Source organism: Pseudopipra pipra, chromosome 2, assembly GCF_036250125.1.
Source record: "Pseudopipra pipra isolate bDixPip1 chromosome 2, bDixPip1.hap1, whole genome shotgun sequence".
Taxonomy (NCBI): Eukaryota; Metazoa; Chordata; class Aves; order Passeriformes; family Pipridae; genus Pseudopipra; species Pseudopipra pipra.
The window spans coordinates 23,371,579-23,388,550 of record NC_087550.1 but is presented as its reverse complement, the minus strand read 5'-3'; the positions used below and the strand labels follow the sequence as shown (position 1 = coordinate 23,388,550).

Genomic DNA, 16,972 nt, shown 5'->3' with positions numbered 1-16,972 from the left:
GAACAAAAATCCAACCCCCAGTGGTTTCTCTCATGTAACTTTTTCTTATTTCTTAAATTTCATTGTACTTGCTTTTAACCAAAACCAGACAGTTTAAGTCTGCATTAAGCCCATATTAAGGTCTAACTTTGTATTTTTGGTCTAGAGGTTGGAAATAGGAATGTGTGATGTCAAGAGAAATATATAATTTTTTTTTTATTCTGCGTAAATTAAACCCAACTTGATGGATTAGGTGGGGTTTTTTAAGGTATATGAGATAGTAACAGTGTTGAAAAACAGGTATAAAGGACAAAAGCTTTCAATTCAGGCTGACAGACTGTGTTCCAAAGGTCTTAAAGTACTGTTTGAAACTTCTGGAAGATTTAAGTTGAATACTAGAGCTCAAAATGCAAATAAAAAAAATAAATTTAGAAATATTTCAGGTTAAATCTTTTCAGTCTCTTTTTCTCCATACTGCCTTCCAGCATCCTGTGTTTTCTCTTTGCATTAAATATCCTAAAACCCTTTTCTACTTTCAGAAACTGTTTAAATGCTTATTTTATGACTAGCATAATACTTAAAGGTCTCACAACTTTCAGGACATTGAAACTAATAGTATTCCCTTCACTGTAGTTCTCTAGAAGTGAGTGAGACACAAATGAGAAAAGTAGCTGTGCATGTACCCTGTAGCTTTTGTCCAATATGCCGTAAAGTTAATCCTAAACCACTCCTGGCTTTCAGCATGGAAAGCTCTACCAGATAAGCTTAAAACAAATAATTGCTCAGTCTTCAGTAACAGCGAATGATACCCCTCTAACCCTCATATTTACCAACAACAGAATTTTAACATGGTTATTTGTGCAGCACTGACAGAGGGGCAGAGCTGTTATTTTCGTTTCTTAGATGGGGAATTGGAGCATGGTGAGATTGCCACTTGCCAAAAGTAACAGCATATGTGCAGAGCCTCTGGGTGAACCTGATGCTCCACAGCCTATGGCTGGTGCTCTAGAGTAGTGATCATCCTTTTATGACAAAGTATTAGTACATACAACATGTACCAAGCTATTGTGGAGAGATCTTTCACAGCCACTTAGGAAGTCTTTTGTACTGTTCTCTCACTCCTAGGGAAGAAAGAACAACCTCTTAAGTCTTGTCTGCTTTGAAGTCAGGTTTCTGTGTTTATATGTTAAACACAACCTGTTTGCGTAGTGGAGCTTCAGAAAAGTTCTAATCTCTACAAAGATTTGAGCTTCACAGGTCTGTTTTGTACCTTTACAGAATCCCTTTCAACCATACACCTTCTTAAGTGAAAATACACAATGGACTTACTGTAAAAGGGAACAGACTGACATTGGGAACAATAATTTCCTGCCTAGGTGACACCTGGAGGGCACATTAGGGATATGGTCTTGGAAGCACCTTATGGCTGTGAAAGAAGAGGGCAAAGTGAAACTTATCTTTTTATTCTCTTTTATGAAATAAAAATACTGGAAATCAGAAAGACTTAACCAGCTGTGAGTGCAAAATTCACAGCAGGATGCAGATTATGGAGGCCCCTGGTCCCCTCATAGTCATTATCCTAGTGCACTCCAAGGTGCGAGACAAAACAGGAATGTAAAGTGTAAGTGCTTGATTTTCTCCACCTTGCCTTTGATCCCAAGGCTTTTATTTTCAAGAAGCCAAAAAGGAATTGAGATTTCAACTGTATTGTTTAAAGGCTAAATCAGAGGACTTAATCTCTGATTTGCTCCACTATATCCCTCTGAAATGAATGTGCTTTGAAAAAATTAGATCTGATGGAAATCCACTTGTACAGTCGTAAGTCGGTGAAGTGTTGGCTCTGACACTTCTGAGTTTGGAACTGTGGCCATGTTCTAACTGTCATTGTAGAAATGAGAACTTCTGAATTACCTTTGGTAGCACTGGGCCCACTATAAATCTCTGTGATACTTCTGAGATGCTTAAAAGTTCTTGTGATGATTTGTTATGGTGTCTGGTCCCCCAGCTTCTCCTGTCATGTTCCCTCTGTTTCAATCTTCCTGTGTTTACAAAGGTACTAAAGAAAGTTGGGCCAAGCCTGGGGGCTCCTGGGCTTTCTGATTTTAAAGAATATTATACTTATTTACTTTAAAATTTCATCTACTTTTCAGTGCAGCTCATTAGCCAGAAAAAGAACTTACAAACGACTGTGTGCAAATGCACTTAGAAAAAGTGATCAACTCAGAGAACTTATATTTAATCATTATATATGGTATTATTGACATTAGTGGAGATTGAATTTGGTTTTGGTAGGTTTTTTTCAAGTTGCTTTTTTTTTTTCAGTGTTTTCCAGATCTTATCAATGGTTCCCTGAGTTTTATAGCATTCCTCAAAAAAACCCCCAAACCAAACAACAAACAAACCAACCAACCCCCCCCTCCATACACCCACCCACCCACCCACCCACAAGAAAAGAAACAGTCAAAGCAACAAAAACTTTGAGAATCCATTTAGAATGGTCAGCTGTGTTATGATCGAGTGACTTTACATGAGATGGGGACCGACCATGTACAAATCCTCTTTTTAAATGAGACAGCAAAGTGTTGTCCCTGAGTCTCACAACTCTGAAATGAAATCTCTTTTATCCTTCTCATTCTTTTAATGAAAGACTCAAGAGAACGTGCTCCTCTTCTGATCCAAAATGAAGAAAAAATAACACTGTAAAGTCTCGTGGAACAAGGGGAGAATTCTGCTCTGCTCTAGAAAATGCTGAAGCAATGCTTTCAGCATTAAAGCAAAAAAGGTTTCATAAAATGACTGTATTTTAAAACAAGATAGAGAATCACAGCTTCTACTATACTGCGATGAGGAGCATAGTTGATGTTCTTCATGGGCCAGCTGTGAATGTTTTTATTACAGAAGCTGTGAAGTGCACGTGCACTGAAAATTGGATAATGGTTTCTCCCGCTAGCATCTCTCATTTCTGTTACCTTTAACCATACTAAATACAAAAATTTGCAGACAAATGATTTTTTTTTTTCCAAGTGGAAGACCTTTCTTTATAAGAGGTTTTCATTGGTGCTAATAAGTATCATTCTCCTTGCTAGCATTCCTTGGGCTGAGAAGGTGGCAGTGCAGTTCTCTGATAAGGAGTTTTACCCACAAGTTCAGTTTCTATAGAGTACATCCACTGTTCTTCTGTCCTGTCCTGAAGTACATGGGAGGACTGGGCTTTTTGTTTGTTTGCAATGGTGGTCTAAGAGAAAGATCTGTCAAGTAAGATCCCAAATGAGGTTGAAAGGGTGGAAAGTATTACTGAGTAAGGATGGACATTTACATGCTTCTGAGCAGATCTGACTCTTACTCCATTTTATTTTCATAATGCCTATTTCATAGTGACTGCAAGCAAAGGCTCAGTTATGCTTCTTCAGTGGCATTTATTTCATCCCAGTTAAGTAGGGATTTTAAGAATTTTCCTTGAAACCACTAACTGCGCCAGAAGAGCATATATTTAGAGAGAGGAATGGAATAATACAAAAACATCCTTTGATCTTACCAAAGTAGAATATAACCCGTCTAGGCACTGTTTGCTGGTAACTTGCTTAGTTAAGGTGTGCTCATAATCCATTCAAAAATACAATTAAGAAGTTACTAGAATTGCACAGAGAAGTATTTAGTGTTTAAGGAGTGGCAAAATCAAGAATGAACATTTCATTTCCAAGAGGACATTGGCAGCCTAAAATCATGACTTTTCCCTCTTACTGTTGTTAGGGGTGTGCAGTGTTTTTATAGCTGAATGCTGATGAAAATAATCTGTGTGTTTTGTGTGTTTGGTAGGCCTTCAGTGGAGGCAGTTTGCCTCCTTGTTTTATGTATTTTACACTGTACATTGTACACGGCAATAGAAGAAGGAAAAAGCAATAAGAAAAGTGGTAAAATATAGATCATGGAGGAAAAAAAAAAGATATGCTTGTTAAACTCTGAACATTCGTAGAGCATCTCAGGAGAAACATTAAAACCAGATCTCTGCCTAGCTAATTTCATAAAAAAAGACAAGATTTCACATGGGTGGTACATCAAGTGGCTGTATGGTATGACTTAAGTGGATGTTGCAGGGGGATGCACAATATCTTGTAATAGTGGAGGAGCGTGTGTTAGACTTCGTATTTTTTTCATACGCTAGTGGTTTTTTTCATAGGTGTTGGGTTTGTCTTGGCTGACCCTAAGACTTTTTAAAAAATTACATCTTTGCATTTTTCCCTTGGAAACAAAGTGGCATTTTTAATGTACTGATATTCTACTAGCATTGTTTAGATTCAGAAGAAGAAAACCTTGAATTAAATATAAAACATGTATAAATTGTTTACTGGTAAACTTCCAGAGCTATATTTTATCCTGCAGCATGATTCAGAGTATTTTAGCAGCTTTTTTTAAGATTTGTTCCTCAGTTGTATCTGGTTATTTACACATTTTCTGCTCTACAGTTCAGTATTTCATCAATCCACAAGGCATCCATAGCAGGGGCAGTACTGTAGAAAGTAGAGTAACATCCACCGGTGTGGGCATGGAGCATCTTGTGAGGAAACCAAGGTATGGGTGAGAAAGAGGAAAAAGGCTGGTGTATTTCACTTTGATTTGGGATTGAGATGATCTCCTGAGCGTTTTCTTAGGAATTGCAATGAAGACCTGGGGCTTGTGTCCCTCATTCTAGCTCATCTCTCTATGGCCCGGGAAAATCTGGCCTCCCCTTTGTAACACTGGCTTTTGGGAGTGAGCCAGCAGGAAGAAGAGCATTCAAGGAAGAGCTCCTGGTTCAGCCTCCAGGAACCAGGTGCTCATTGTGTGTGATGCATCCTCCAGCACATCATCTAACATAAAGAGAAGAAAGCCAGTCATTAGTCCTGTTTTGTTGAAGTCAGTAACAGAAGAGCTGTTGTCTTCACTACTACCCGGGGCACAGCCTTACATGCAGTGCCAGAGGGTCCTCCCTGGTGCTCAGCTCCCTTCCTCGGAGTGCTGATGGAGGGAGATCCCGTCCATGCCTTGCCTCTGCAGTGCAGTCCTCCTGACAGCTTTCATCACCTACCTTTCACCTCCCTCTGCTCACCTCACCACTACCCAATAGGCAAAAGCTTAATTTAGTTAGTGTTATTGGGTGGGTAGATTATTTTTATCTAGATTTTCTTTGTCTGAAGGCCTTTTGTTCATTCTGATTGGAGGTGTTTGGCTCCAGTCACATTTATCTGTCTCTGTCCATGTTTCGAGGATTTCCATAGTATTGACATTTCCATTACAGGAATTGGAAAAATGTTCAATAATGTACAGGCCATGAAACATATTTACTTTTTTTCCCTTTTTTCTTTTTTTTTTCTACTGTCTGCCAACTGTTCCCTGCCAAACTTTAAACCGGGCTGCTATGACTTAAGATTTTAATATTTTTTTTTACATATCTGCTACATTGTAATATATACACATAGTGCTCACACAAATAAAAGCTCATACTGTAGTATTAGAAGACAGTACCAGATTTGATCTGGAGGATTATTGCAGGCCTGTTTCTAATTTATATAATGTTTTTGTTAATAGCAATACCTCTTTAAAATGCCCAATAAAATACTGTAGCATTAATTTAAATAGGAATTTCAGTCATTTTAGATATCCCCCCATTATAACAGGTCAGGCTTTTAACAGATGTCTCAATAACTTTGCTATTAGCAGGAATATTTCATGAATTAAAATCAGGCCTCTTTGTCTCTGTCACTCATTGAAATGACCTACATATTTGGCAGATGGAGAGGACTTGCTTGTGCATTAGTACTGCTGGGGTAGGGTTTTTTCAGCTGTGGATTTTTGGAGAAGAGAGAAAGATTTAACATAAGTTAACATAGTTTATTTTTTATTAATACCATACTTCAGTTGCTCTTTACAGAAAAATCATATTAGGCACATCTTGCCTTTTAAGCATAGAAAACATCTAGGACATTTCTCCAGGGCACCAGACTTGTATCCTAATGTAAACCTTTCAGTGAAGCAATGGACAACTTTTTGCAAGCGTATGGACTAAAGGAGCTGGAGCAGAAGGTGCAATAACTCAGTCGCTGCAGAGATCCTAGATGAAATCTCCTCCAGAGACCTGAGCGCTTTCCAGGCCTTTCTGGGGTGTTGATTTTTGTGATTAAGTATTTTCATTTCTCTTCCTGGCATAGTGAGAGTTTTTAAGCATTATGCTGAGGGTTCCCCATAAAATGGCTTGCTGACACGTCGTTGTGCCGGCACGTGTCTCTGTGTTCTTTCAGGAATCAAAAAGGACCTCTCAAGCTGAATGATGACAGCAGAGCCTGAGTCCTGCTGTGAAGAGGCAAACCATAGAGAGAGATTTAGTTGTAGATGTGGTCTGTTTATCTGCTGCAAAATCACTCTCTGGCGTCCTGTGCATTAGTGCAGGTAGAAATGAATTTTTATTATTTTTGTTGTAAGTTTGATTGAAATGTAACTAATTACACAAGGAAGTAGAAAAGCTCCACACATAAATGTGCTGCCTGAGCAAGCAATATATCCCACAGTCATTAATCAAGAGATAAAAAACACGTGGGATAGAGTGAAGTTACTTAAGGGATACATTTGACCCACAATTCAGGTTTTTTCAGTTTATACTAAAGGCCCAAGTCAAGGATAGATACTAAGTTTCTACAATTTCCATTAATATCAGAGAGAGATGCAAGCTCTTAATATTTTTTCAAATCAGTCTATTTGACGTCAAGTATTGATCCAATTTAATGGCATTTATTCAACAAGTTCAGAAAATAGCAAAATTAGTACTTACAGCCATTACAATGGTATTTTATTGCTGAGAGTTCTCCCTGTTTGCAAGGAAACGTAACTTTTCCTGCCCAGTGAGAGCAGCCTACAGGTCAGTTGGCAGCCAGGAGTGGTTTACCAGTCATTTCTCAAACCTTAAGGATATTCCAGGAATTGAAGAGGCAAATCAGGAAAGGTGTTATGTTAACGTAAACTTGTCATACTGTTCCCCTGGCCTGCACTCTCTAGGACTCCAAGTGGGGATATTAGGTGATATCTGGTGATTGTGGTGATGATGATAATAAACACCAGTTTTCAGCTCTCAACTAAACTAGTTGCTTAGGTTAATATGAATAAATTAATACAAGGGACTTGGTTTCCCTTCTTGGAGTTTTAGATCTCTTTCTTACTTAATTCAGGTAGAATCTGAAATCTTTATGGAGTGATGGCCTGGTACATTTAAACACAAAATTTATTGTTTTAAGGAGCTTCTAGAGATACAGGAGCTGCCTTAATTCCACCTGGCCTGTTCGGTCACATGGTTTGCACCTGTGTGCTACCAGAGGAAAGTGGCTGAAAAGAAAGCACACACCTTTTCGAAGGAAAACATCAATTCTTGAGGTAAAATCAGTGATTCATTGGGTTAATCATCATCTTGCTGGGTATCCGTGTTGTCTCTAAAATGGGAAAGGAGGTTTCTGATTTATTATAGGTTTTCCTGCAACAGGGATGAAAACACAGCCCCACAGAATAGCATTGGATGCTTATTATTTGAGTGTCAAAGTAAAAACAAACAAACAAACAAACAAAAAGTAGTGATGCTGTTTTAGCATTGTCTTTTAACTCTTTTTTGTCTTGTACAAAGACTGACTGTAAGGAGTGAGAAAGACACTTAGGCAGTGACAACAGGGGAAAGGATGTGGTACACCCTGCACCCGTTAACACTGTCAATTAACACCATTTATCTTGAAATTTGTCCAGCTTGGAACACAAAGTATGTACATCAGGGTTTGGGCCAGACAGAAACATAGAAAATGATGGTATTTGTGGAGACACTAGCCATTGTGGGGGAGAGAGCAAAGGCACACAGTAATTCTAGAAAGAGCTGCATTTTTTTGTGTGTGAAAATTTGATTATAAGATTATTCTTTCAACATAAACACAATTCTCTAAGGACTTATTAATGCTTCAGTAGCATAGTGGAAAGACTCTAGTGCAGTCCGCTTTAATAGCTTTCTGGCTTGAACCCCAATACATAATGTTCTAGTAATAGTTTATGGGTGACTGCAATAAATTGGTAGCAAGTGTTTTCCATTTTTTGGCTCTTCTTATCAGATCTGCTGGTGGAACATTTTGTTCTGAGAATATTGCAAAGGCAATTGATCTGCTTTGGATATGCGCTCAGGAGTTTTGTGTCTTTTAAAATATATGTGTATATGAGCTTTTTCGCCATGTTCCAAGATGTACAGTGTAAAGCTGGGGGCCAGTAAAATGTTACAGGGGATCTGAGCAGTTGGTTAGACCCAGCAGGACTCCACCTACCCTAACTAATGTTCTGCGAGTCCTGCCAAAAAGGCAGAGCTTTCCTCCCCCCTGCCACTTCCCTTCCCAATACTTTCATTGTTCTAGTCTTTTCATGCAGCAGTGGAAAATTTGTTCCTGTCCATGCAGGAATAAAGATCTTTCACACAGGTTCATTTTAGACCCAAATGGCTTTTTTGAAGTAGAAAGAAACGCGGAATAGTTTGCACTTAGTGGTTAGGGAAAAGAGCCACTTTTGATTAGAGATGGGCCTTATATGGTCACCTTTGATTTCTATTGGATTTGGAGCTGAACTTAACTGTAATTACAGAGTGAAATTCCATGGCCTCTATTATGCAGGAGCTGTCCCTCTTGGTCTTCAAATCAATTAATTCACAGCTCCAGATCATCTATATAGCCAGGCTAATTGAAACAGCCTGCTTTCATCTCCATTCCCAAGACTAGAAGAAGAGTTGAGTAGCTGAACCCAGATCGGAAATGTCTGGCTGCTTTCTTTGTGTAAGAGGCCAAACAAAAACCACCAGCCTGATTGCTTCTGGATTCCAGTCCTCTGGATATGATAAATAAAGTCAAAGGTACCAAGTATCAGAGAGTAAGCAAAATTATCCACTGGATTTTGCCACTGTGCTTGTTCCTGGCTCCATTTTGTTTCTTTAAACAGCTACCGTGCTGACTCTTTGCACATTCATCCAACATAGTTTGTAGATTAAATTCAAAATGAAAATAGGTACATTTCTCCAAGAAAACATTAAACATATGTAAAATTAAAGGACAGCCGAATACCTCCTTCATTCCTTTAATCTTCTGCATGTACTGGAACATTTGTTTTATATAAAGGTTATGTTATAAAAATACTGGACTTGGGGCAAAAATCAAATCTTAAAGAATGTAAACTAGAGCCTGGAGATCACTAAAACACAGAGTGAATAGATATTCAAGAAATATTTGAAGTAACAGAATGTGGACTTTGTCCAGTTAATGTTAAAAGTATCGCAAATGACAGCAGGGGAGTCAGTTTGGTTGTCATACAAAGCTGCAGAGAGAGTTGGAGATGAACAGAAAGTACTAAAAATCTGGCCTTGAGACAAAAAATGGAAGCACTAAGTGGATGAGAGTGAGAACTGATGAATGAAATTAGAAATGGAGAAGTGCAAAACGAAGCTTGTCATACCAGAACCACTTCTAATGGTGTTGACACTGTCATAAGCCTAATAAATGTGGATATTTGCTCTCTGATGCATACAAGGCACATTATAAAAGCATGTTATGGACTCATAGAAAGAGAAGAGCATCTGAATAAAAGGGTATGGTAGGTGGACTCTGACCACAGAGATTTAGTTCTCCTTCTAAGCAGTTCCTATCCTGCAGCTCTGTGCTGCTTTCACTCTCTGTTGTGAACAGGGATCTTTTTTTTCTTGTTTACTTATTTAATCAAATTATTAAGATAATACTGTCAACTACTTAGGAGTGCTGCCTTAAACAGTTTGATTTCATTATTTTCCAAGGGAAAAAACCCAACCCAATCCATGTTGAGATACAGTTCTGGGAAACTATTGCATATTGCATTCATGTAGGAGTTGCAGCTTTCCTTTTTTCGTCGTATGTAACGAAGAACAGTTTTCAAGCACTGCTGCTAACGATGCACTAGGCTGGCTGTTTCTCTCCACAAACAGAAATTTGTCTCATTTCCAGCTAAGGATTCTGGGCAGGGTTATCCAGTAGGTAAGTTCCTGCAGTAAAACATTATAGTAGATAGAGTTATCATTCCAGAGCACTGAACTTCCAGTGTCTTTTCTAAGTGCAGCACAGAAATCATGCAAGAAGCCACAGCAGTCAGACATGGCCATTGTTATCAATTTCCATTGTGCAAAAGCAAATATACAATGTGAAAAATGCAGAAAGTAGATGATCCTGTATTTGTAACAATTTCTATTATTAATATGCCCTTAAAATGTATGTGCAAGAACAATCATGCAACTCAAAGACCAAAACGGGTAATCCAAGAACAGTTAAAACCCCATTTCCAGAAATACCCCACTGCTTTCTTGTGCTTCTCTTATTTCTGAAGTAGTTTTTTTATTTTTACCGAGGATCAGGTTTGCAAGTATATGTTTAGAAAGCTACTTACATTACAGACAATCGGTAAGGTCTAGTGTAATAGATAGTATTTAAATGAGCATCATATTTAAATTAGCAAAATTCAGAATTGTGGTGATGTTGAGAATGCACAACGAGTAGCCCTGCAAGAAGACTCAATGAGGTGTAGTTCAGATTATCTGCTCTGGCTCAGAGAGGGCAATAATTATCTTGATTTTTTTTTTTTTTTGATAGGTCAAAAGCAGAGAATTTGCAGGAGAATGTTCTATTTAAAATTAGTGAAAGTGGGAAGAGAAATTCTTGATGTGTGTTCCTTTTACATTTACTGTATTTCTTCACTGTATAAAGTAGTCTACTTACAATGACGTGATGTGTTTGGAATAAACAGTAGAGTGCTATATTTCACTGTAAGTTCTGTCTATAGAGTAGTGCTGGCTCTCAGATCAGCTGTTTACATTTTTTTGAAAAAGCTTCCATCTGTTACGTCAAACTTGTTAATATAGGTCCTCAGGATACAATAACATTAATGCTTTAAGTATCCAAATGAAATGTCAGAGTCCAGTTGCAGATACCAATTTCAAATGTGTCAGTGTCCTGAATCCACCCCTTTTACTAACAGGCCATTTAATAATCCGTGTAAGTATCTATAGACGTCTAAGTCTTTGAAGGTCTGTGGGGGGCCAGATGTACAAATGCAGTTACAGCATCAAATCCTCACAAAAGCTTTTCTCCCACACTATCATGACCACATAAAATTTGGCCTCGTTTTTTTTTGGCTCTGCAGCTACAGCACCGTCAAGACCTATTTAGAGTGAATATAGGCTTGGTAAGGGAAGTCTCTGAGCTTCATATTGTTCCCAGTGAAGCTAAAGGCAAAGTGATTGCATAAATAGAGATATACCTTACTTTCATTGATATTTTGCCCCTTGTTTTTTAAAAAAAAAAAAAAAAGACTTTACAGTTTGTTTTGTTTCTTTGTTTTTTGTTATGGTTTGCATTGTTTCAATTTAAAACATAACTGAGTCCTTCATATTTCATTTCTTGTATGAGCTACTGTAATTTACTATTATAGTGGCCATTCAACTAGAATGAAGATGTATGCCCCTTTTTTGATCCCTGTAAAGATGGAGGATGAAATGTAAGTTTGTTATATTACCTTTCTTGTTTCTACTCTTTTGTATCCATGGTTTTTTAATTTACATTGCATTGTGAATGAAAACCCTTATCTTCTGTTATGTTTTTTTCCTGCCACTCAAATTTTGCATCAACACAAAAGGTTTGTTCTTCAGTTCGTGTTCAGTATTTGGTCACGTTCATTATGAGGGGTATCTAGAATACACAGATCACATACAGAAAATATCATTTCTCACTGTGTTTTCCTTGATATCTTATTATTAAAGGCTATTTTTTAGATAGAAAATCGTCTATGCATAAAACTGCATTCAAATGAGCTTTGCACATCTAATCATATCTGTTTTTATTCCCGAATGCTCAGTGATCAACAGTAATTTCAAGTACAATGGTTATAGATCATATGAGTTGTAAATACAATGCAACTGGTTAAATAGGAACATGCAGAGGGTTAATAGTCCAATAGTAATTAAAATAATCCTCTTCACTCTGGTAATAACTTTGGCCACCTGCCTTCATTCAGCCCCCAACACCACCCTCAAGTACTCTTTAAAAAAATATTCATGTTACGGACAATCTTGTGTAACAGATTAACATAACATATCTGGAACATTACTCAGATTTTTGGGCAATGGCAATCTGAACATGTTCATAAGTTAAGCTTTTTCTCTACAGCATCCTGCTGTTAACTCCTGACTTCTTCTAATTGGTGAGGCTCTACACAACTGGAAAGCACTGCCTCTGTTGTCACAGGGAGGTTATCTAAGTGTGTGCATTGAAGGGACTCTGCTGAACAGAAATGCCCAATATTTTAAGGGGCTCACAGAGCTAAACTCAGTATCACAAGGACTGAAATTTTACACTCACTTTCAGATTTGAACGTCCATGATACCTATTTGATAGATTATTTTAGTCATGATAGTGGATTACACAAATATGGATGCGAAGGTGGATATACAAGAGAGATGTTAAAAAGGCAGGCTTGTTTTTCTTTTAAAAATAAGGTGATGTAATGTCTCTGGGTTAGAAACAGAAACGTTATCATCTGAGCACAAGACTGGAAGTTAGGAAGCCTTTTATTTTCTTCTGTTTTTTATCCCACTCTGACTTGTTTTTCTGATGGCTTTTTCTCACTTGTAAAGTAGAAATCCTGCCAATGAGATTTGTGATAGAAAATGTTTGGGGCACCAGTTATTATTGTTGACATATGATACAGCCTTCAGTTTATTGTCCCTATTTTTTAGGTGACCAGACCTAAAATCAAAATAACTTTCTGCTATGAATGGCATTTAAAGTGTAAGTCCTGTTTATTTTTTTGTAACAGATTTCATCTTGCCCATTTGGTAAAATAGTTAGCCTTTGTAAAGAATCAGTAAGGAAATAGCCAAGCAATTTTTTCTGGTACGTATCGTAATTCCCATTTTAAAAATTACCTAATAAAATTGCCTTTTAAATAAAAGCTATTTGGGTTTATCAGAGGCATGTTGTACTAAACAAAAAGGGGAAAAAAATCTCTCTGTCATTTGAAATAGACCACTTAGCCTCTGAACATATTTGCTCCACACTAAATAATAGATGTTATTCTCATAGAAATAGAAGATGGTCTGTATCCTTCTATTGGAAACTGTTTTGTTTTGTCTGAACACTTCACCCACTCCATCCACCTGCCCCCAAAACAACAAACAGATTTGACTAGTATGTGTCACTAGTAGGCAAATTTTAGATGTATCATATAAATTACTAATTTAATAAAGTTAATGCTTAGTTAACTTTTTAACCATTAATAAAAGTGGAAAGTTCAGAGTTAAGATATTCTTCTTCCCTATAAAAATAAATATTAACTATTGTTCTAATTCCTATGCATAATGTCAGTTCCTCTGGTTTGGAAAGTTAACAATAGTAGATGGATATGAAGATATTATTCTGCAAAGTATTAAGATTACTTTCATACCCTTAAAAAAAATTGTCCAAAGGTGTTATTCACAAGTTAGTACCTGCAGGAGGAATTATTAGCATTAGCATTATTAGCATATGGATATACTCATTGCTGAGAGCTTTTCCATTTTTTTTTCTCATCACCTGGAGAAAGAGTCACAGGCACTGTGGTTTTCCAGTAGGTGCTTTTTGTTGAACATAGCTCTGCTTGCACTGGGCAGGTAAAATAAATAAATGTTGCGTGTACGGAAGGAGGTGGTAAGGTCTGAGATGCAAATTTATTCCTAGGAAAGGCCATTCCACTGCTGTTGCCCTGGAAGATCCTTCTGCTTTTGATGAATGAGCTGGTCAGCTGCTTGCTGCTGTTGTGCTTCCCAGTGGCAGGATCAGCAGCTGGAGTCCGGCTCCTAAGCATCCCTCTCCCTACTCTCCCCTCAGCCGTGAAACAATGAGAGTTGATCTTCAGCTACTGCATTAAATATTGATTCTTCTCTGCTGATAACAGATAAGCATTAGTGTTAGCATATTGCTTTTGTTTTAAACAAAGTGTCTTGCTAAAGCTGAGAAGCGTCAGTGTGGCAGTGGAGTTTCGAGCAGGCTCGGTGGTAACTGCTCGATTTGTGGTAAGTGTGCACGATTCAGGCCCATTCAGGAGTCTTTGTTTTAAAGCAAAACTTCAGAGCTTTTCCATGTACCTGATGGGTGCTTTTTGCCAGTGACTGAAGAAAGAGAAGAAGCTTGACTTTGAAAATTCTGATTCTCATTACCTTTAGAACTTGGAAATTAATTGAGTGAAAGTGCTGGTATTTTTTAATGTGACTCCATTGGTATCCTGTGATTCCTTTAGAAAACTCATTCCCAGGCTTTATTTGGCAAAAACACTGAAATACATTACTTAACATTCTCTGCATAGAATGGAGGCTGTTCGTCAAAGTCATTCTTTTGAGAGAGAGGCAAGACAATGTGTTTTTCATTCCTGTTGTCTGTTTGTTTTAATGTTGTAAGAGCCATCACTTTAATTTTGTGTTAGCCAGTTTTCATTTGGGGAGAGCTGTTTGAAATACCACTTTACAGTTACTTCAGAGCTTCAAGGTCCTATCTTGTAGTATAGTGCCAGATTTTTCTGATGTGTGCAGATCTGCAATAGAAAAGTCAAACGTTTTTGGATCCCCAGGTATGATTTCTGAGTTGACAGAGAAAATGATACAAGCATTTCTGTTTTTTAAAAGTTATTTCAGCCATGGACAGGTTCATTTTCACTGAGATTCAGAGGCATTTCCTTTTCTGAATAGTAGGACTTGTGATCAAAGTCTGATAGCAGACTTTTATCACCTTTCTTGGAAAAAAAATCTCATTTTGATGTGAGTTTTATTTATTAGCATTATTTATACTGTGACAGAACTGTGAATATTCCTGCTGGGTTTGCACTCTGGGCTAAGAGCAGCACAAATCTCATCTAGACCTAGCAACTTACACACATTTGTTTGGCCTGCCAGTAGCTCCAGAAATGTTTGAACACTCGGACTCTAAGAAGCAATGAGTTCTCACTGTCTCATTTGTCAGTACACTCACACGTGTAGCTGTGTGCACCTAACTTTCCACATGTGTGTGTTGACTAGCCAGCACATACAGACCTTGGCCCATCATCTTTTCTTTGCCTTGTAGAAAAGAGTGAAAAGAATAGGGAATAGGAATACTTTGTAATAGAATAGGGGTATATAGCTCACTCATCTAAACATGAGGCATTTAGTCTTGGCATCTAGGCTAGGTGGAAGGAATAGGCAGAAGAAAGGGTGACCTTTCTTTGGTGATTGACTTACCCGGGTATCTGAGAAGGAATTGCCCTTTCAAGATGCTCACCTTGCTCCAGTGGTGAAAGGAGTAGCTGAGGCAAGAGTGTCTTTTAGATGGCCAATGGTAGGTGAGATGACTTTACCCTTAATGTCTCTGTTTTATTTTACTACTTGCAAAGTGAGGATAACTTAGTTCTGTTGGGGTTTGCTTTAAAGTTCTTTGAGATTCTTGATGTTGGAGTTACACAAATGTGTAGGAGCATGAAGAGTTGCTGAGGGGTAGATGTAATAACTGGGATTGTTGGCTTTATATTAATTACTAGAGAGGAAGGAAGGCTTTGTTGTTAAAGCAGTGGAGTGTAACCTGAGATAAAAGTTCAACACTGTAGATTTTCTGAGTAACTCCAATCTGTGTGTCTCAACTCATCTGAAAAAGTAGTTCCTGCTCTTCCACTCTTTGGCTGGCATGTCTGAAAAGTTTTTTTTCTAGTGACAACTATCTTCCAGTCTGTGTCACCGCAGTGCCTAATACATCAATCTCACTGTCATCTCAAAACTCAGCTGTGATATAAATAATTAATTACCTGAGAACATCATCATGGCTAGGCTTCGCAAACGAAGATTTGGGAACCTGAGAACATAGTTTTGTGTTATATTACATGTTTCAGAAACTTTATTTAGTCTCCTTTAGCACAACAGGACAAAAACCTGGATAATCCATTGACCTGTATCAAATGGAAGAACAGTGCTAGTTTGAGAAAAATATAGATAGAAGTTACATATGTAGGTCCTATTAAAATCTTACTAAGTGGATTGTGTATTTTGAGACGTGTCACCTAAAGAAAGAGATTTACTATGGAAAGTATTTGTAATAAAGCTTTCTTATTTTAAAAACTCTACTGTGTAATAAGCAGTGAGTAAAATTCATCCTTGAATCTCATTGATTTTGGTAAAACTAAGCAAAGGTAAGTCTGATCCACAACTATCCCTTCACTTTTGCTGGTGAATTTTCAGCTAAAAATGTAGACACCCTTTTGTATTGTTGCCTTCAGATCTTAATCTGTACAAACTTTATATTTGTCCTTAAGGTACGATGCATTCTTGTAATGGAGATATCTGCTAACTTGCAATATAGCTCCCAACATGGTTTTGTACTATGTATTGCTGTTATCTCAGCTAAGGTTTTTACTAAATTGACTGTCCTCATGTCCTTAAAGCAGAATGAGTGTTAGAACTAAAAATGTCCTACTGATCTGAATATCTGTCTTCATATTGATTAATATAATAGTTATTTTTGTAATAATATTAATTTTTAATTAGACTCATTCTTGTTACTTGGTTTCTATGTACTCATTTTTATATATTAATCATCATAAAAAATAAATACTGTGTCTGTAGTGAATGATAGGAATGATCAGAAAAAATAAGAGGAAAAGTGATGTTAGGATCCAAAATGTTTTGTGGGTGCTATATGTAGAACTGTTTCAAGTGTGTACTTTTGTTCTAATTCCCCTTATGTTTAGACTAGAAGAACCTATTGCAGCATGAACACAAACATGTTTTGTGTCCAGAAGTCATTGCAAAGTGGCAAATATTGAATTTTTAATGTTCCCCAATGAATATAACTGGAGAAAGATACATTTTCTAAGAGGTTTTGTAGATTGTTTTGTTTTGTGGGTTTTTTCCTAGAGGAAATGTGAACTAAATTTTTCTATTGTG

General features: G+C 37.4%; 1 protein-coding gene across 24 annotated transcripts in view; it reads left to right on the top strand.

Moving 5' to 3' along the window:
- The window catches only part of ZBTB20 (zinc finger and BTB domain containing 20), a 530,641-nt gene that overhangs the window by 62,600 nt on the left and 451,069 nt on the right, over window positions 1-16,972 (top strand). The window contains exon 1 of one of the 24 annotated variants that reach the window (XR_010428068.1): window positions 10,710-12,821. The exons of the other annotated variants lie outside the window; for them this stretch is intronic. The gene's annotated coding sequence lies outside the window, so the exon portion shown is untranslated. Of the gene's footprint in view, window positions 1-10,709; window positions 12,822-16,972 lie in introns of those variants that run through there. 24 annotated transcript variants of the gene reach the window in all.